A 20,911-nucleotide genomic window follows, 5' to 3' on the forward strand; every position below is an offset into this window, starting at 1 on the left:
TAAATTAATTTATCTCAGGGCGCCTGGGTGGTTCAGTCGCCCTTCTGCACAGGTCATTAATCCAGGGTTCTGCTTGGCGGGAAGCCTGCTTCTCCCTCTCCCGCTCCCCTTGCCTGTGTTCCCTCTCTTGCTGTGTCTCTCTCTGTCAAATAAATAAATAAAATCTTTTAAAAAATAAATAAAAACAAATGAGTTTATCTCAACCAATAACAACTACAGAAAAAAGGAGCCAGGAAACCAGTTTAATATGGAATATTTTCCTCAGATAACACACAAAGTGACATATACAAATTGATCCTTGGCTGCCATTTCTTTTTCAATGTATATGACTGAAAGCATTGCTTTTCAGAATTTCATGTGCATATTAACCTCCTGTGGACCCTATTAAAATGCAGATCATGGGCTCCTGGATGGCTCAGTCATGAAGCATCTACCTTCACTTCAGGTCATGATTCCAGAGTCCTGGGATCTAGTCCCATGTCGGGCTCCCTGCTCCGTGGGGAGTCTGCTTTTCCCTCTCCAGCTCCCCCGTGATTGTGCTCCCTCTCTCTCCTTATCTCTCTCTGTCAAATAAATAAAATCTTTAAAAAATAAAATAAAATGCAGATTATGTTTCAGTAAGTGTTACAGACTGAATTGTGCCCCACCCCCTCAAGTTATATATTGAATATTCAATATTTTATTCAAGTAAAAACTCAATAGTTATATATTGATGCCCCACCCCCCAGTGTGATGGTATTTAGAGGGGAGGCCTTTTGAAAGGTAATTTGGAAAGAGGAGATTATGAGAGTGGGGCCCTCAGGATGGGATTCGTTCCCTTAAAAGAGATGCCAGAGAGCCATCCTCTACCAGACGGAGAAGGTGGTCATCTGTGAGCGAGGAGGGACCTCACCAGAGCGCTACCTGGTTCAGCTGGTACACTGAACTGGACGTCCTCCACGGTGAGAAAAGAAATTTCTGTTCTTTAAGCTCCTGGTCTACAGTATTTTGTTATGGCAACCAGAGCAAACTAAGACAGTAGGTCTGATGCGATGCCCAACTTTCTGCATTTCTAACCGGCTCCCAGGTGATACAGATGCAGATGTTCACAGACAGCGCTTTGAGCAGCAAGGATCTAGAACAGATTAATATAAAGTTATCCTAACGTCTGTGCATTTTCCCTGACGGTGAGTACTTTTTTTGTGTCTTTTTAAAAATTTTTTATTTTCTTTCTTTTTTTTTAAATTTTATTTATTTACTTGACAGTCAGAGATCAAAAGTAGGCAGAGACAGAGAGGGGGGAAACAGGCTCCCCGCTGAGCAGAGAGCCCAACGCGGGGCTCTATCCCAGGACCCTGAGCAGAAGACAGAGGCTTAACCCACTGAGTCACCCAGGCGCCCCCTGACGATGAGTGCTTTAAATGTTCTCCTGCAGATCTACAACAGAGATCTGCTATAATCCCAAGCCTCTGATGAGTCTAGAGGCTTATTATCCCGAGCCTCAGCAATCATTATTAGATAAAAGATTGAATGAGCTAAGAGTTTTGTCTGACAGCTGGTCACCTTGCCTACTGCGAAGACCTTTGGACTTGGAAGACTTTTGGAAGTACCCAGGGTGAGCCAGGCAGCTTCTGCAAGCTGGATTTGCAAACTGGGGACGTTAACACTTCTCAAAGGTGTTGTAGAGGTTAAATGAGGGGTACCCGGTTGACCCAGATGATAGAGCATGTGACTCTCGATCTCAGGCTTGTGAGTTTGAGCCCTACCTTGGGGGTAGAGTTTACTTTTTTAAAAAAAGGTGGTTTGTTTGTTTGTTTGTTTGTTTGTTTGAAGATTAAATAAGATTGTGACCATGCGGGTGCCTGGGTGGCTCAGTGGGTTAAGCCGCTGCCTTCGGCTCAGGTCATGATCTCAGGGTCCTGGGATAGAGTCCCGCATCAGGCTCTCTGCTCAGCAGGGAGCCTGCTTCCCTCTCTCTCTGCCTGCCTCTCCGTCTACTTGTGATTTCTCTCTGTCAAATAAATTTAAAAAAAAAAAAATCTTTAAAAAAAAAAAAAAGATTGTGACCATGCATGTACCATAAACTGCACCTGGCTCACACACAGGGACACTAAAAAAAAATAATAATAATCAGAGCTGAGCCCCATGAAACAAGTTTCTTGGCCTCTGAATTGGAACTCTTTGATCCAAAGCTCATGTTGGCCTCCTGCACCTGAAGGTTCCGGGTAGCCAGTAGGGTCTGCAGCAAGTCCAGCATGGGGAAGAGAGGACAGAGGGAGAGGGGGGTCGAGAGATGGACTACCTGGGCAGGTGCTGGAAATAGAGAGGGGCCAGACCCTGCTCCTGCTGTTGGGGCTTATCCAACTTGGGATAGGGACTAAGATACCTGCCCAAATGGCCAGAACACCAGACAGGACAAGAAGGCCAATGAGAGATAAATAAATGCTTGGGGTGTTCAAACCACAGCAACCCCCTCTCAGCCAAACCAAATTAGTGAGTAAATTAGATGGTCTGAGACACACAGATCTGAACAGAGATCATGGGATTATAAGGCCCGAAGAGTCACGTTGGGTGCAAGCTAAGCACCTTATGTATTATTTCATGTGACTCTCGTGCATTCGTTCAACAAATATTTATCAAGAGCCAAATACGTGCTGAACACTGTCTGAAGGGCTGGGGATAGAACAGCAACAAAACCCTATCAAGGTGAGAAGCACATAAACCAATAATGTGTGTATATTTATGAATATATCTAAATTAAGTGTCTTAAAATATTTTTTAAAAGATTTTATTTAGGGGCGCCTGGGTGGCTCAGTCGTTCAGCAGCTGCCTTCAGCTCAGGTCCTGATCCCAGGGTCCTAGGATCAAGCCCCGCGTCGGGCTCCCTGCTCAGCGGGAAGCCTGCTTCTCCCTCTCCCACTCCCCCTGCTTGTGTTCCCTCTCTTGCTGTCTCTCTCTGTCAAAGAAATAAATAAAATATTTTAGGAGCCCCATGCAGGGCTCAGACCTAGGACCCTGAGATCATGACCTAAGCAGAAGGCAGATACTCAACCCACTGACCCACCTGGGCATCCCCTGTCTTAAAATAGTATTAATTTTGATCACCGAAGAGTTGGGGGGGCAGTCTCCCAAATTCCCCCCCCAAGGAGGGGTCCTCATTGGCCTCACCATAGTCCTGGTCCTGGATAAATATAATATCCACCTTGCGGGACTGTTGAGTGAATTAAGTGAGGTAATACAATAGAGCACTCAGCCCAGGGGCTGGCCTTGGAAAGGGTTCAGGCAACACCTGAGTACAGGCTCTCCGTCCCACAGGGTGAAGTGACTGCGTTTCAGTCTTATAACCGCAATACCTTCTAGTTTTTCTGAGATCAAATGAAAGAAATATTAACCCCCCAAGTAAACTGAAGTTCTCTAGGAAGGAGAATATGAAAGGTAAATGCTGACTAAGCAGCCAGCCAGCAGCAGTCTTTGCCACAAGGAAAGGTGAGGGGAGGGAGTTTAGGAATTGATGGGCCTTGATACCCAGAACATCCCTGACAGTCATCTCTCCTCTGTCATGTGCCATCACCCCCGACCAGATCTTCCACCCCCATCACCCCTGGACCAGGCCAGTAGCCTCCTAATTGCTTCTCTGATTCAGTCTGATCTGGGGATCGCTTCTTCACTTAACAAACGTTTACTGACCACCTACTACCTGCCAAACACTAAGCTAGGGATGGGATACACAGATAAATACTGATGAGGGTCACCCCTCAAAGATCTCGGATTCCAAGCGGGGGCGGTCAAGGGTTGCCTGAAAAGGTGGAGAGTGGTGTACCTGAAACGAATTAGCAGGTGGGACAAAATGCATATGAGAGCCGCTAATCAGAATTTAAGTAGGGTATAGAAGGGCCTTTAAAGAAGGCTTCCAAGAGGAGGTGACACCCAAGGGGAATCCAGAGTATCTGTATAAACAGCCAAGTTAGGAAGACGTGAAGGGAAACGATGTCCCAGGCGCAGGGAGCTTTACGTATGAAGCCCAAGACATGATTCACTCTCAGAAGCACGGAGAGACCCAGGTACTGGAGTTGGAGAAAATCCATCCAGCGGTCCACCCCCGCTTCCCGATCTGACACGCCTCCTCTCTCCTCCGCACTTTCTTATGATTTGCCTTGCGTCTCGCAGGAAGGCCATCCTCCTCGCTTCGGGAAGCCCCTGCTCCAGACCTTCCGCTCCCCTAACTCAGAATGAGCCCCTCAGCTGGCAAATACGAGAAGATCGTCTTTCCGCCGACGTAATACACAACACGGTCCAAGCGTTTCTAGTGAGGATGTCTTGCGACATTGTCTTCTTCAGGACCAACTCCGCCAACGGCTCCCTTCCAGAGGCCCCGATTGCGGTCACCCCGAGCCCTCTTGGATCCTGTCTTTTCTCTCCGTCTGTGCAAAAGTGAAGACAGACCCTCCCGCCCCGTCCGGGATTCAACGCAAATGCGTTCCCGGATGACTGTCTGCCCGCTGTGACCACGCCTCCTGGGCGGGAAGAGGAGGGGCATCCAAATTAGATGTGGCGCTGCAGAGAGAGGAGAGAGACGAAGCAAGGACAGAAGCACCATTTCTGTGTTCAGGTGTAGAGAATGGACATGTGTGCGGCCGAGCGTCCTGAGCGATGGCCGCCACAGAGCTGTCGGCGAGGGGAGGGAAGCGAGGCGTGGGCTGGGCGCGCCGTGGCTCAATGTGAGTGCAATATGGATGGCGACTTGGCGGTGACAGCGAGGGACGAGTGTGCGGTATCGCTTCTCGGCCTTTTGGCTAAGATCAAGTGTAGTATTTGTTCTTATCAGTTTAATATCTGATACGTCCTCTATCCGGGAACAATATACTAAATGGGTTTTTGGAACAGGGAGGTAGAATAGGAGCTTGCTCCGTCCACTCCACGCATCGACGTGGTATTGCAGTACTTCCAGGAACGGTGCGCCCCCATGGCGGTTAAAAGATGGGGTAATAAATGACAGAATTTGTTTTAAAATACACCGACCTTCAGTATCTTGGGTTTTTGCTTTTCCTATGATTGCTGACATTTGTTGCAGTTTTTGTTGTTCCTATCCTCAGCTTTTTAGGACATTTCTTGAGGGGTCGTGCCTTTATCTCAGTAACTCTCTTCTTTTTGTTCCCAGGTTTTTAAACCTGGAAGAAGTTCTGTCCTTTCCTAGTGACTGGTCGGGGGAAAAGCTGGCAGGATTCCCTCTCTTACTCTCTGCTAAGGGTGAGTTTATCTCTAAGTCTAGTGTGTTAGACTCTCTGAAGCTCCCTTTTCTCATCTGTTGAACAAGGATTTGTTTGACCTACTTTTATCACTGTGGATGGGAGTAAGGAGCCACCAACCACCACGATGTAAAACCACCAGCCAAGACTAAAGGTCCCTTTAATTCTGTGGGAAGGGGAAGAGGAAGGAAGCTGAAGAAGTTGGGAGCTGGGCCTTGGCAGCCTCAGTTTCCAAAGATGTAAAATACCAAAAAAGAACACTTTGACTTTGGGATCATTGAAATGACGAAAAGAATGGGGGCTGGGGGGTTGGGAGGATGGGGAAACTGGGTGATGGACATTAAAGAGGACACATAATGGAATGAATTAAGGAAAAGTGGGACTAGGTAGGGAGACAGGGATAGGGGCCGTGTGATTGGCTCACAGAAATCTCAAAAAATGTGGAGGCCTGGGGAAACCAGAGATAAGGGAACAGACCCCACCCGGCCTGTCCTGTGTGTGCGGGTTGGGTAGTCTTTTCTACACTAATCTCCTACAACCAACGAAGATTAACCAGATCATAAAAAGGAAGTAAGCCATTGAACGTGTTATTACTAATCAGATATTAAAAGGATTTTGGTTCCCTTTTCTATACTAGACTAAACCTAACAGCCCCTGTTGGCAATCCTGTTGGAACACTTACCACGTCTTTTTTTTTTTTTTTAAGATTTTACTTATTTGACAGATCACAAGTAGACAGAGGCAGGCGTGGGGGGGTGGGTAGGCTCCCTACTGATGGTGGGCCCTGATCCCAGGACCCTGAGATCATGACCAGAGCTGAAAGCAGAGGCTTAACCCACTGAGCCATCCAGGCACCCTGACCCTTCTCACTTTTGAGGGCTTCTTCTGTATCTTCACTTAATAAACCTCTATCCCTTTACTCTCGTGTGTCCTCAAGATTCATTCTTTGGCTCCATGAGAGAAGAACCTAGCTCTCCGGCTTCAGAATGAGCACTGAGGGGGGCGCCTGGGTGGCTCAGTCCTTTAGCATCTGCCCTTGGCTCAGGTCATGATTCCAGGGTCCTTGGATGTATCCCCACACTGGGCTCCCTGCTCAGTGGGGAAACCTGCTTTCCCCTCTCCCACTCCCCCTGCTTTTCGCTCACACTCCCCCTACTTGCGTTGCCTCTCTTACTGTGTCTCTCTCTGTCAAATAAATGAAATCTTTTTTTAAAAAAAGGCACTGGGGGGGGTGCCTGGTGGCTCAGTCATGTAGCATCTGCCTTTGCTCTGGTCATGGTCCCAGGTCCTGGGATCAAGCCCCACATCCGGCTCCCTGCTCAGCGGGAAGCCTGCTTCTCTCTCTCCCACTACCCCTGCTTGTATTCTCTGTCAAATAAATAAATTAAATTAAATAAAAGCACTAGGTATTATAAAAGACTGTTGAATCACTGACCTCTACCTCTGAGGGGAGTAATACATTCTGTAGTCGTTAATTGAATTTAAATGTTTAAAAAGCAAGGGGGGGGCCCACCTGGGTGGCTCGGTGGGTTAAAGCCTCTGCCTTCCGCTCAGGTCATGATCCCGGGGTCCTGGGATCGAGCCCCGCATCGGACTCTGCTCGGGGAGCCTGTTTCCTCCTCTCTCTCTCTGCCTTCTTGTGATCTCTGTCTGTCAAATAAATAAACAAAATCTTTAAAAAATAAAAAATAAAATAAAGAGCAAGGGGAAAATGTGGGGATTAGCAAGCACACAGTGGGTGCTAAATAATGGCAGGCAAGCTTTGAAACCCCATTCTTGGTTGAGACAACCTAGTTTTACGGATCTAGTTTTACGGAGCTGGGCGCACAACTTGCTCTCCAACACACGAACACTTGTGTTTTAGCCCCAGGATCCTGAGAACACGTTTGGGGCGGGAGGTTGGGGGAAAGGCACTCTGCTGGCCCTTGCACTGCCTCGATCATCTGTAACTCCTACGTCCAAGGTTTTCAGACATGGAGTAACACCCGGCTGTGTCAGAGAAAGACAGCGTAACAGCTCCCCACTTCTTTGTTCACGTCTCTCAGGGAACGTTCAGGGGCACCTAATTAATCAGATTCTTCTATGTTTTTCCCCTATCTCATACCCAGTTCTCGCAAGCTCCTCAGTCACTAATGACCTGAAAAGAAAAAACACAAACATTGAGCTCCTACATTAGGGGTGAGGATGGAGCAGAAGGCTGGCTGAAGACAAAGCAGAAGGGGACACCGGGCACCCTCCCCCCACCCCCACTCCTGGGTGTGACAGGCATGACCTCCTTCCGGGAAGCTCCCAACACTCTTAATGTTAATGCCTTGCTTGAGCGGAAAAACAAGCTTAACTTGAAAATGGCCAGGCCTCAGCTGATCTTGTAGGTCCTCTTTAGCATATGAAAGTTCTTTTGAAACTTCCATTTTTCCTTACCTCCCCCTCCCAACTTGTAGGTATATAATGGACCACTCCACAGCCCCTCATTGAGGCTCTTTTTATTCAGGGGTCCTGTCCCATGTTCTCTGATAAACCACCATTTTGAACCCAAGACGTCTCAAGAAATCTTTCTCGGTCATCAGGTCGGCCACGGATTCCACCCCATGGGAACATCGCAGGTAATTCCCAAACCCCACCAATGGGCACCCTCCTTTTCTGTCTTACTGCCAGAAGATTCTAGAAACTTGAGACTCTCCTCAGGGCTGTAGAAGGTAAGAGTGTGAGAAGGAGGGTGAGGAATTGGGTTGCCTGTGTTGGTAGTGAAAGTTGAGATCCTCAAAACTGTGTTTGCTGCTTCTCTCTGCCTCTCTCCCTCAGCCATCAAGTCCCGTTGCAGAACACTTTTCTTTTGGGCTGCTGTGTGCACATGAGAGTCTTGGTAAAAAGCCTATGGTTCTGCATTTCCAATATGCTCACGGGACTCCCAACGCTGCTGGTCTGGGGACCACACTTTGAGCGGCAAGAATGTGGTAGACTATCCCCCCTTGAGTCGTTTGTAAAACGGGGTATGTGTGACCCCAGCTTAGCTGGCTGTTGCTAGAAAAAAGCAACGTCTTTTCCCCACTGACAAGTCAGACCCACGAACCCAGTTCTGATGCTCATCCTAGAAGTAAAAGCTTTTGTTCGTAAGTGGGAAAAGGAAAAGGGGAGAAGGATTGAGAGGGAGAGGGAAGGGTCAGAAGGGAGAGGAAGTCCGAGGAAACAAAACCGGTCAGTCTCTCCAACCGGGTCTCTTCAGCTCGTTACGAACGCTGAGGTGATAGAAAGGACCTCACAGAGCCGTGGGAGAGTACAGTGTAGACCTTGAGATGAAGGCAGGGTCACTGCAGGACCAGGCAGAAGGGATACGGTGAGGCCCAGACTTGAGGATGCGGGCAGGGACCCAACCGTCCTCTGGAGCCCCGGGGACAGAACACTTGGGAGGCCCTGCAGTTGGCAGCCTCGGCCCGGGGAAGACGTTCTCTGGTTGCGCTTGGCGTCCCCAATGGCTCTGTGAGGAGTGGCTGGGGTTGAATGGCAGCCAAAGAGGAAGGGAAGAGCATGGCAGATGCCCCTGACCACAGGGACAAGGTCGTGTTCACCTGTGTGATCCCAGAGCAGGTGTGACAGCGAAGAATCAGTTGATTCAAAAATGCTATTTCAGGGCGCCTGGGTGGCTCAGTGGGTTAAGCCTCTGCCTTCGGCTCAGGTCATGATCTCAGGGTCCTGGGACTGAGTCCCATATCGGGCTCTTTGCTCAGCGGGGAGCCTGCTTCCCCCTCTCTTTCTCTGTCTGTCCTCTCTGCCTACTTGTGATCTCTGTCAAATAAATAAATAAAATCTTTAAAAGAAAAAAACTTTAAAAACGTTTTTTCATTTTACGATTTTATTTAAAGATTTATTTATTTGAGAAGAGAGCGCACAACTGAGAGGGACAGAGGGAGAGAACTCCCGACTCCAAGGCGAGCACGGATAGGATCCCAGGACCCTGAGATCCTGACCTGAGCTGAAACCAAGAGAAAGATACTTCACGAATGCACCCACCAGGAGCCCCTGAATCAGAATTATTTTTTAAAAGATTTTATTGATTTATTTGACAGAGAAACAGCGGGAAAGGCAACACAACCAGAGGGAGTGGGAGAGGGAGAAGCAGGCTTCCTGCCGAGCAGGGAGCCCGATTGGGGCACGATCCCAGGACTCTGGGATCAGGACCTGAGCCGAAGGCAGATGCTTAACGACTGAGCCACCCAGGCACCCCTGAATCACAATTTTTTTTAAAAGATTTTATTTATTTATTTGACAGGCAGAAATCACAAATAGGCAGAGAGACAGGCAGAAAGAGAGGAGGGAGCAGGCTCCCTGCTGAGCAGAAAGATCATGACCCGAGCCAAGGGCAGAAGCATTAACCCACTGAGCCACCCAAGCGCCCCCTGAATCACAATTTTTTAAAAAACAGGTTATCAGAAGATTTTTCAAAACAAAAATCCAGGGGCGCCTGGCTGGCTCAGTCAGTAGAGCATGCAACTTTGGATCTGAGTTGGAGGATATATAGAGGTTACTTAAGCACAAGATCTTTCAAAACAAAACAAAACAAAAAGATCCTTTAAAAAAAAGAGGGGGATGCCTGGGTGGCTCAGTCGTTAAGCGGCTGCCTTTTCCTTGGATGGAGCCCAGCTTCCAGCTCTCTGCTCAGTGGGAAACTGCTTCTTCCTCCCGTACCCCCCCTTCTTGTGTTCCCTCTCTTGATGTGTCAAATAAATAAATAAAATAGTTATGTCCGAGTTTTCGCATCCGAGAGACCACCAGTGAGCCAACACCGATGTAATCACACGAGGGTTTATTTGACAAGCTTAAGCTTGGGCCCAAGTATACCCGACACAGCGGAGTAGGGACTTGGACCCCGAACCAGATTACAGTCAAGAGTTTTTAAAGGCAGGGTACCTGGGTGGCTCAGTGGGTTAAGCTGCTGCCTTCGGCTCAGGTCATGATCTCAGGGTCCTGGGATCGAGTCCTGCATTGGGCTCTCTGCTCAGCAGGGAGCCTGCTTCCCTCTCTCTCTCTGCCTGCCTCTCCATCTACTTGTGATTTCTCTCTGTCAAATAAATAAGTAAAATCTTTAAAAAAAAAAAGAGTTTTTGGGACGCCTGGGTGGCTCAGTTGGTTAAGCAGCTGCCTTCGACTCAGGTCATGATCCCAGCGTTCTGGGATCGAGTCCCATATCAGGCTCCTTGCTCAGCAGGGAGCCTGCTTCTCCCTCTGCCTCTGCCTGCCGTTCTGTCCGCCTGTGCTCGCTTGCTCTCCCTCTCTCGCTCTCTCTGATAAATAAGTAAGATCTTTAAAAAAAAAAAAAAAGTTTTTAAAGGCAGAGTAGAGGTGGACTGGGCGGTGGGTGAGGACAAAGGGGATGATGTTAGTCTCTAAGGCATTTTGAAAGCAAGGTCTCCAGGACCTTGAGGGGCTAGCTCTTGTTGGGAGAAAGGTTATTTATTACTAGTAGTAAGAATCTTCTCGTGAGACCCTTTAGATGTATATCAGCGGACCATACGCTTGGGAATTATCTCAACACTATCTTGGAGGTTTAGAGATAAAGTTTCCTAAAAGAATTGTTGAAGTAGACTTAACAGGATCCTGGTCGAACCTGACGGGGTAGGGCATTGGTCAGGTTAGGATTGTCCTTAGCAAAACTTCAAGGTGAGGGCAGTTGAGTCCCCTGGGGAGAGCCACTCTGTCTGTTTAAAGGGCTTGTCAGTAGGTAAGGAATTTTAATGATTTTCTTCTCCCCCTGTGTCCCACTTCAAAAACCTTTAAAAAAAAAAAAACTTAAAGAAAACAAAAGATCCAGAAACAGATCCAAATATATACGAGGACTTTTTTATATGATACAAGTGGCATCTGAAACCGATATTAGATGGGCCGTTATATGATGCTGGGACAAGTGGGTAGCCATCCAGAAGAAATAGTCAGATTTATACCAGTACTCACACACTAGGGGGCATCTGGGTGGCTCAGTGGATTAAGCTTCTGCCTTTGGCTCAGGTCATGATCTCAGGGTCCTGGTATCGAGCCCCACATGGGGCTCTCTGCTCAGCAGGGAGCCCGCTTCCCCCCCCCTCTCTCCCTACTTGTGATCTCTGTCAAATAAAAGCTTAGAAAAAAAAAAAAAACTACTAACACACTAGGATACATACAAAGCATGCTAGAGATGCAAATGCAAAAAGATAACTGAAAGGACAGTGGGCAAAGACTATGAAGAGAAAATGATAGGGGCGCCTGGGTGGCTCAGTGGGTTAAGCCGCTGCCTTCGGCTCAGGTCATGATCCCAGGGTCCTGGAATCGAGTCCCGCATCGGATTCTCTGCTCAGCAGGGAGCCTGCTTCCCTCTCTCTCTCTCTCTCTCTGCCTGCCTCTCTGTCTACTTGTGATCTCTGTCTGTTAAACAAACAAAATCTTAAAAAAAAAAAAAAAGAAAATGATAGTGGATCTTAAGCACGAGGACACACGAACATCCTTGCTCCTAAAGACACCACTGGCTACTCTGTTATGCAAGAGTCTGATAGCAAGACAGTTGGGCAAGGCTGTGGGAAACAGGCAGTGGCTGAGAAAGCTAGCTGTGTCCCTGGAGTCTCTGTCCCCAGCTTATTCCCACCTCCTCTGAAGCGACAATCAGGGGAACCGGGGTGAGATTGGAGGATGCTTTGACAGGGCGTGACCATCCCTTCTCGGCTTGGCCCGCACTGTGGAGGCACTTCGGTCTGTGCCCCATCGATGCCATCTGGCTAAAGGAGACCCATATTCCCCAAACTCATAAGAAGCTAGTGCATGAACTAGAACAGGAAATCATTTTTTTTTAACTCTGTATTTCTTTTTTAAAGATTTTATTCGACAGATCACAAGTGGGCAGAGAGGCGGCAGTGGTGGGGGAGGCAGGCTCCCCGCTGAACAGAGAGCCTGATGAGGGGCTCCTTCCCAGGACCCTGAGATCATGATCTGAGCCAAGGGAGAGGCTTAACCCACTGAGCCCCCAAGGCGCCCCGAAAATCATTTTTATTCACTTATTTTTTAAAAATTTTAAAAAAGATGGGGCGCCTGTGTGGCTCAGTGGGTTAAAGCCTCTGCCTTCGGCTCAGGTCATGATCCCAGGGTCCTGGGATCGAGCCCCACATCAGGCTGTCGGCTCCACGGGGGGCCTGCTTCCTCCTCTCTGTCTGCTTCTCTGCCCACTTGTGAACTCTGTCTGTAAAATAAATAAAATCTTTAAAAAAAATTTTTTTAAAGATTTTATTTATTTGTCAGAGAGAGAGAGTGAGCACACACAAGCAGGCAGAGTGGCAGGCAAAGGCCTAGAGAGAAGCAGGGTCCCTGCAGAGCAAGGAGCCCGATACCGGACTGGATCCCAGGACCCTGGGATCATGGCCTGACCGAAGGCAATGGCTTAACCAACTGAGTCACTCAGGTGTCCCAGGAAATCATTTTTTTAAAGTTTTTTTTTATTTTTCATTTGACAGAGATCACAAGTAGGCAGAGAGGCGGGGTTGGGAGGGGAAGCAGGCTCCCCACCAAGCAGAAAGTCCAATGCGGGGCTTGATCCAAAACCCTGAGATCATGACCTGAGCCGAAGGCAGAGGCTTTAACTACTGAGCCATCCAGGCGCCCCACCAGGAAATCATTTTTAAAGGTATTTTGTTTCTTCATCTTTAAGTAGGTACTACACCCAATATGGGGCCTGAACTCAGACCCCAAGTGCAAGAATCCCGTGGTCCACCCACTCAGCCAACCAGGCGCCACCTAGAAAGGGAAATCACTAATTTCCAATGGGAAATGCACCTTCCCCATCAGGGAACATGCCGTTGTGCAACGTAAAACTTCTTCTAAATATCAGAAAGCCCACAAAGTGAATGTAGTGAGCACACGAAGGGTTCCTAAGCGTGGAAGAGAGCAGAACTGTAGTAGAACACACGGAGGGTCCTAAGGACCACAAGGCCCAAGAGCTTTGCTAATCCCTTTCTGTAGGCAGGTATCCCATGATATAATATTGATTCATTCATTTATTCAACTAAGTATACCGGGCGTCCGGTATATGCCAGGCGCTGTTCAAAGCACTGGAGATATAAATGGAAACAAATCACACCCAGATCCCCGCTCTAGGGCTTATGCACTGTTGAGCTAAAAGACAATATAAACTCGCGTTTAGGTGTCCAGGGATACGCTGCTATGGAATAAAAGAAAGGGAGGTAAGGGAGAACCCGGGGCCCTGGGTGGAGGAGGGAAGGTGAAGGTCAGGATTACAGGCGCGCTGTTCATAGTCTCCCTTTGGATATAAGGAGGCTACAGAGAAGTGACTTGGCTGAGCTAGTTTCCCTGCCTTTGGTTCTCCCAGATACAGACTAGAGCAAACCTGTCTCTTTATCCCCAGTAATGATGTGCAGTAATTTCTCTTCTCGCCAGCTCCCCCTTTAGAGATAAGGGACGGAAGGGGGAGGGTGAATCGAGGAGGCCAAGGTACACAGTGGGTCCCACCGGGTACTTGGAGCCAACGCTCTCAGCCCGTCTGCGGGAAGGACTACTGTGTCACTCTGGGCAACACTTCATCTCCTCGTGGGCTGGACACACAAGCATCACATCCTCTTGGTGCCCTTTCTAGGCCCTGCACTCTCAGCTTCCCAGGCCCAGCCAGCCTCTTCCACGAAGCCCATGGTCTCGGGCACGTTGCTTCACCTGTCTGCCTCAGCTGCCCCATGCGTAGGCAAACTTGGCAAGTTTGAGATGAAGAAAGCAGTGAGCCCAGGTGTGAGCCCAGTCAAGGAATGTTTGTCTTTTATCGTGTCCCTTGCTCCATCTAACCCTAACTCTAACCCTAACCCAGAACCCATATTCTCCACAACTGACACCAAGGTCACCTCATTAGCTACGTCTGCGTTCCCTAAATCCCATCAAGGAGGTCTGAAGGCGACCACTTCTCCACTGGGGAAACTGAGGCTCAGGAGGTTAGGGAGTGTGCCCAAGGACCCTGCGGGGCAGGGTGGCCACCCTATCAGGGCCCAGTCCCGGGGCCCCGCCTTGTCTCTGGAGCCCTTCCCAGGTGGCCACAGCCCGTTGGCTTCTCCGCTGGTTCCCAGCCGCGGGGACCCAGCCAGCCCGCAGCAGGGTCCTAAGGTGATGCCCCGACGAGTTTCCCGAAAACTCGGACCACTCTGCCCCAGCCCCGGTCCTCCCCGAACACATCCCCACTTCTTTGGGTCTTCCCCTCACGCCAGCAAACGGTTCCCAACAAAGAGGAGCTCTGCTTGCACCGGGGTTCCTCTCCGGCGCGGCACCGCCTCCGTGCGCGGCAGGGGCGGGGCATTCAAATTGGAAATGGCGATCGGCGCGAGCGACAAAGCGACGACAGAAGCACCATTGCTGTGTTCAGGTGTAGAGAATGGACATGTGTGCGGCCCGGCGTCCTGAGCGTTGACCGCCACAGCGCTGTCGGCGAGGGGATGGAAGCGGGGCGTGGGCTGGGCGCGGTGCGGCTCGCCGTGAGTGCAATATGGATGGCGACTTGGCGGTGACAGCGAGGGACGAGTGTATGGTATCGCTTCTCGGCCTTTTGGCTAAGATCAAGTGTAGTATCTGTTCTTATCAGTTTAATATCTGATACGTCCTCTATCCGAGGACAATATATTAAATGGATTTTTGGAGCAGGGAGATGGAATAGGAGCTTGCTCCGTCCACTCCACGCATCGACCTGGTATTGCAGTACTTCCAGGAACGGTGCACCCCCTTGGGGGTAAATAATCTAGTGGCCAATGACAGACTTAGTATTTCGTTCTAGGTTATATGGGTGGTTACTTTTCCTAGTGTTACTTTGTTGTTGCTTTGCACGATTGGCTAAAAGTCAAAATTTTATTCCCTGGGAGGAGAGTGTTTTCTTGCAGGAAACTGTCCTATTAGTTGTTCATATAGGGAACTTAACTTTGTTTTGAAGATGAGCCTAGAAAAGATTGTACTACTTTTTGGGTATTAGAAGACAAGCAAACAGGCAGGCCGTGTTTGCTTATCATCTACCTTTCCTCTTGTGTATGTGTGGCTTTTAAGTAGTTTATTTTGGTAAGTCGACCTTCTTTTCTTTTCTTTTTTTTTTTTTTTTAAAGATTTTACTTATTTATTTGTCAGAGAGAGAGAGCAAGCCAGCACATGCAGACAGAGTGGCAGAGTGGCAGGATGAGAGAGAGAGAGAAACAGGCTCCCTGCTGAGCAAGGAGCCTGATGTGGGACTCGATCCCAGGACCCTGGGATCATGACCCGAGCTGAAGGCAGCCGCTCAACTAACCGAGCCACCCAGGCGTCCCTTGACCTTCTTTTCTAAGTGTGATGTATAGACAGGAGTGCAGGCAAGCAACCTGTCCTTGTCTTAAGTGTCCTTTTTTATCTTCTGCACGGAGGCAAAAAGTTTCTTCAGGAGACCCTGAACATCACATCACCTTCCCTACTCATTTCTTTTCCTTCTACCCCGGTCCTGGCTGGTTTGAGCTGGTTTCAGATTGGAACCCTAAATTAGGTTCCGCCGGTGGGGGTGTGACAACGGGGTGATGACAATGACGGAGGGTGGGGGGAGGAGACTACCAGTGTTACAGCTTAAGGTTTATCCACAGTTCAAGAAATACTTGATGAGGGGCACTTGGGTGACACAGTCCTTAAGGTCTGCATTCCACTCAGGTCATGATCCTGGGGCCCTGGGATCAAACCCTGCATCAGGCTCCCTGCTTGGTGTGAATCTTATCTCCCTCTCCCACTCTACTCACTTGTATTCCCTTTCTAGCTATGTGTATGTCTCTCAGATAAATAAATGAAATCTTAAAAAAAGAAAAAGAAAGAAAGAATGACAGAAAAGAAAGAAAGAAGGAAAGGACATGTTTATTGAATGCCTTCTATGTGCCAAGACCCGATGACAGGGGTGACTCCTACCCCAGACCGACAGGGCTCCAGCCCGAGAAAACTTACAGTCTCCAGTAGAGACAATGAAGCAAGAAATCGGCGTGGGTCCAGGATGGTTTCCTGACCTGAGATTTCTACAAACCTTGCAAAGGATTTCTTCTCCTGAGTTGTGCACACTCCTTTGCCACCAGAGGGTTCCCTCCACTGACTGATGCAAGGCATCTGTTTCTGACTCTTCTATCCACTGATTTAATGAGATATCCTAGGAGCTGATACCAAACAGTTGAACAGGTAACAGAAAATGGACAAAGGATAGTCCCCGGGGCGGGGGAGTGGGGAGAGAGAAACACAGATACAGGCAGACATCTGGCCCCCGGGACACATCCAACCCCACCACCAGCCGTGGCCTGGGCTACCTGGTCCTGGCACGGGCCCTAGGGTCGATCCATTCCCCTGTTGCATCCCTCTGATCAAGCAGGATAAGCTGGGGGTGGTGGAGGAGGCAGGTGCCTCAGAGGCCATCAAGAGACTCGCACACTCCCGTGGCCACCCCACCCCCTGACCACAGAGGGAGGTAAACCCTACAGTGAAACAGCACCATGTTCAGGAGGTCCTGTTGTCGTCCAGCGCAGGGACATCCCCTCCAAAGCCCAGAAAACTGCTGCTTTTTTATACCTGAGTCTGCTGAGAGAGAAGGAAGCCCGGGGCCCAGCGGGCCTCTTCGCGTTCTGGAAGGGACACGTTCCACACACCTAGACACCCCATCTGGGCTCACACACTGGGTGACTGGGAAGACACTCAGCTCAGGCTGGCCTGGAGCGGAAGAGGGCTCTCAAGCCCTTCGAGGGGAGCAGGGCAGTGGGGGCAGCTCTGCGGTTTGGGCCACGGGATCTGGCGGACCCCATTGTGCTGATGACAGTGGGCGGGTCCCTGAAGGAAAGACATGTTGTTGGAGTTGATGGGAGCCCCGGCGGGGAAGGATCACAGCGCGGGCTCTACCTGCGGGTTCTGGAGCAGGCCGCCGGGCCACCGATGCCAGAGACTCTGCCTTGTGAAAAGTGGCTCCTGGAACACTGCTGGGCATTTGGGGAAATGGCTGTTTCCCCAGGGACCACGGATACTGGGGCAGTGCAGGCTCCCAGCAGCGGCAGTCCATCCTGAGATAAACGTGGGGTATCAGGATGGAGGAGACACTGGGCAGCCGACAGACCCAATGACCCCACCCCAGACCCGGCACGGTGGGCATGGGAATGGGGGGAAGCCCACAAGGGTGTCCATGGAGGTCCCATACCGGCCAGCATCCTTCGGAGGTTTGTCCTGAGCTCAGTGGGGGTACTGGGGCCGGGCCATTTCTACCGTGGGGATGTGGGGCTCTTCTAGTTGGCCGGCTTTGTTTCCAGAAACCTCTCGTTAAGGGCCCTGCCTTTTCAGTAGCCATGGGGCTTGAGGCTCTCCCAGCCCACCCCTGCTGCCTCCCTCCTCCTTTCAAAGCATTAGCCACCCCCACATCCCTCCCCCGCAAAGAACCTCCTGTGCTCCTCACTCTGTCCAGCAGCGTCTTCCCAGAGGACCCAACTGCCACCTAGGACTCACACCCCAGTGGGCTGAAACATTGGACTATGTAATGCTCATGTCTGTCCAGTGGAAGGAAGGAAGGAAGAGGAAAGGAGAGAAACAGAAGGGAAGGGAGGGAGGAAAGAAGGGAGGAAGAAAAGGACGAACAAAACTGGGAACAGAGATTTGCCAGTCCACCAGAGGCGGGGTTCATCTCCAAATTACACAGGAGATCCCAGAATGGGATCAGAAAGAAAAAGGAAAAGAGGAAAGACCGACTGGATAAAACACGAGTAAAGATCATGCAGTTCAGGGGAAGGATCATCAGTGTGGCTTTTCACATACACATACACATACACATGAGCGAAGACGGACAAAGAGAAAAATGCGTAGGACAACGGTCCCGAGATAGAATTGATCACCTGTGAGTTCGGCAAAAATCCAAGAGTCTGCTGAGCTACTAGGTACGCCAGGCTCCAAAAACAGATGTTGCTGGAGACCGCTCAGTCCCCGCCCCCAGATCTTTGGCTCCGGTGAGGGTAGCAGGCACCACCACGAGGAGGCTGCGACACCTTGGTGGAGGCACATGGCTCTTGGTGAGGGTGACACCCCGTTCTGTGGGTGTGGACCTGTGTGGGCTCTGGGGCACGGCCCACGGCTCTGGGTTCTCACTCCGGATGCCCTGGAGTCCGTGAACGCGCAAGAGGCCAACGCGTGCACTAGAAGGCGAAGAAAGCGTCTTTCCCGGGAGTGGCAGTGCAAGCGCCTGAAGGTCAAAATACCTGGGAACACATCCCGTGACTCCTGAAGACCCCGGAACCAAGCAGAGGGGTCTTGTGTGGGCGAGGCGGGAAGAGCCCTCACCAGAAGCCTGCTCCAGGGGCTGGGTAAGCGGGGTCGATGGCTGACCTGGTTTGAGCCTCATCCCTTCACTTGTCCCCTCTAGGGATGCTTAGGAGCTGGGCATGGCTCTAGCTGCCAGAAAGGCATAAAAAGCAATCCAGGTTGGATTTCCAGGTCCTGGTGTGGGGGGCTTGGGTGGAGGGCCAGGGGCAGGTGTGGGATAGGAGGCCATCCAAGGACCAAGCGCCTGGGGGACCTATCTTCTCCGTGCTGGTGCCAGCCACAGGAGAAAGTTAAAACCAGGCTAGGGGCGGAGAGGGGCGCCTCTCTGGTGGGGGCGGGAAAACAGGAGGCCCGAAACGGGCCCCACATTAGGTGTTAATTAGGACCAGGCCTTCAGGGAGGAGATGGGGGTTGGGAGAAGTGACTGGCCCAATTACTGTCTCTCCTGGAGGGTTGGCTACTCCTGCTGGGCATTTCCACAGAGGGCCTCGGAGGCTCACCCGAGCTCTTCCTGAGGCCGAGTGCAAGAGAGATCGTCCTCTCCGCCAGGGGAGAGGGGGGCAACCCCAGGCCGGGTGAGAGTCACAGAACCCAGAGCTAGGGCCGCGCTGGGCCGTGAGCACAAGTATCGCCATCGTGTTAGCCGCGTCCCCTCTGCCCACGCAGATGCGTCGGAACCTGCGGCCCTCGTTACCCTCCCAGGTCCAGGTCGGGTTCTCAGGGTTCCCTCCCACAGACTCCTGCAGCGGGCGGGGCCTGCGCTCCAGACGCGGCCCGTTTCTGGGGACAGGCCGAGGGCGGCAGGTCACCGGACCCGTTTCTTAACCTCTCGGGTCTCGGGGATCCCAGCTGGGAAGTGAGGGTGAGAAGAACTTCAGCTCGCTCCGGGGTACGCAGGGCCCAACGCGGAGAGCGAAGCCGGCAGAGCAGGTGGGTCCCCATCAGGGTTCCTTCCCCCCAGCAGGGCCACGGCCCCTGAGGAGTCCATGAGGTTGCGGTGCTGGTCTCACGGTGCTTCCGGCTACGTGCAGGCTTTGCGGGGCACCCACCGAGCACAAAAACAGACGGGGCCGGGGAGCGGTTGGCGGGGTAGGTGTCTCGGTCACGGAAGGCTGGAGAGGAGGTGGGTAGGGCGGAGGCCGGCTCCCGGTCACAGGCACCGCACAGGTTCCCGGCCCTTGCGCTTGGGTCGGGGGGCGGGGCGGGGCGGGGCATGGCATGCAAACAGCACCCGCAGGTCATCGTCTAGGGAAGAGGGCGAGGGAGCGGCAGCGGATGTGAAAACTCACCAGGAAAAAAAAAAAAAAAAGAAGGATCAGCATTAATTTGAAAAAAAAAAAAAAAGAAAAAGAAAACTCACCAGGAATGCGGGGTATCCCTGCAACCCGGTGAAACCGCGTGTGGAGCGTCCCGCCCCGGGAGAGTGAGCCAGGAGTGCCGACAGAGGGTGACCCGGCTCCCGGGAAGTGCAATACAGCCGGCGTCGCGGTGGTGGCAGCGAGGACGGGGCGGCCAGCATCGCTTCTGGACCTTTTGGCTAAGATCAAGTGTGGTATCTGTTCTTACCAGTTTATTTTTTTTAATTATTTATTTTTTAGGTTTTATTTATTTATTTGACAGCACAAGTAGGCAGAGAGGCAGGCAGAGAAGGGGTGGGGGAAGCAGGCTCCCTCCCGCAGCAGAGAGCCTGATGCGGGATTCCATCCCAGGATCCTGGGATCAGGACCTGAGCCGAAGGCAGCTGCTTAACCCACTGAGGCACCAGATGCCCTGTTCTTATCAGTTTAATACCTGATACGTTCTCGATCCGAGGACAACATATGAGGCAGATTTTTGGTGCGAGGAGCTGGAATACGAGTTTGGTCCACACACGGACCGGTAATTGCAGCACTTCCAGGAACCAATCTTCAGGGGTAATGCCTATGATGTAAAAAGCCAACTAGGACAGCTGTGTCTTCTCAGCGTGTTTTTTTTTCTTCTTTCCTTCTTTCTTTCTTTTTTTTTTTTTTAGATTTTTATTTATTGGGCGCCTGGGTGGCTCAGTGGGTTAAGCCGCTGCCTTCACCTCGGGTCATGATCTCAGGGTCCTGGGATCGAGTCCCGCGTCGGGCTCTCTGCTCAGCAGGGAGCCTGCTTCCTCCTCTCTCTCTCTGCCTGCCTCTCTGCCTACTTGTGATCTCTCTCTCTCTCTCTGTCAAATAAATAAATAAATAAAATCTTTAAAAAAAAAAAAGATTTTTATTTATTTATTTGACTTAGAGATAACAAGTAGGCAGAGGGGCAAGCAGAGAGAGAGAGAGGAGGAAGCAGGCTCCCCGCCGAGCAGAGAGCCCGATGCAGGACTCCATCCCAGGAACCTGAGATCATGACCCTAGCCGAAGGCAGAGGCTTAACCCACTGAGTCA

At 50.8% G+C, this 20,911-nt stretch overlaps 1 long non-coding RNA gene, 2 other non-coding genes and 2 pseudogenes across 3 annotated transcripts; all 5 read left to right on the forward strand.

Moving 5' to 3' along the window:
- Positions 1-4,752: 4,752 nt before the first annotated feature.
- On the forward strand, positions 4,753-4,943 carry LOC122907929. Its single transcript, XR_006384797.1, has one exon. It is a non-coding gene; the product is annotated as a U2 spliceosomal RNA (small nuclear RNA).
- Positions 4,944-5,207: 264 nt separating this feature from the next.
- On the forward strand, positions 5,208-8,147 carry LOC122907589. The gene is made up of 3 exons (XR_006384730.1): positions 5,208-5,226; positions 7,717-7,828; positions 8,028-8,147. It is a non-coding gene; the product is annotated as an uncharacterized LOC122907589 (long non-coding RNA).
- A 6,615-nt stretch (positions 8,148-14,762) lies between these two features.
- On the forward strand, positions 14,763-14,953 carry LOC122907923. The gene has a single exon (XR_006384792.1). It is a non-coding gene; the product is annotated as a U2 spliceosomal RNA (small nuclear RNA).
- Positions 14,954-20,023: 5,070 nt separating this feature from the next.
- Positions 20,024-20,180, forward strand: LOC122907934 (annotated as a pseudogene).
- Positions 20,181-20,243: 63 nt separating this feature from the next.
- Positions 20,244-20,415, forward strand: LOC122907939 (annotated as a pseudogene).
- The last annotated feature ends 496 nt before the right edge of the window (positions 20,416-20,911 follow it).

This window comes from Neovison vison, chromosome 5 (genome assembly GCF_020171115.1).
Source record: "Neovison vison isolate M4711 chromosome 5, ASM_NN_V1, whole genome shotgun sequence".
NCBI classification, from domain to species: Eukaryota; Metazoa; Chordata; class Mammalia; order Carnivora; family Mustelidae; genus Neogale; species Neogale vison.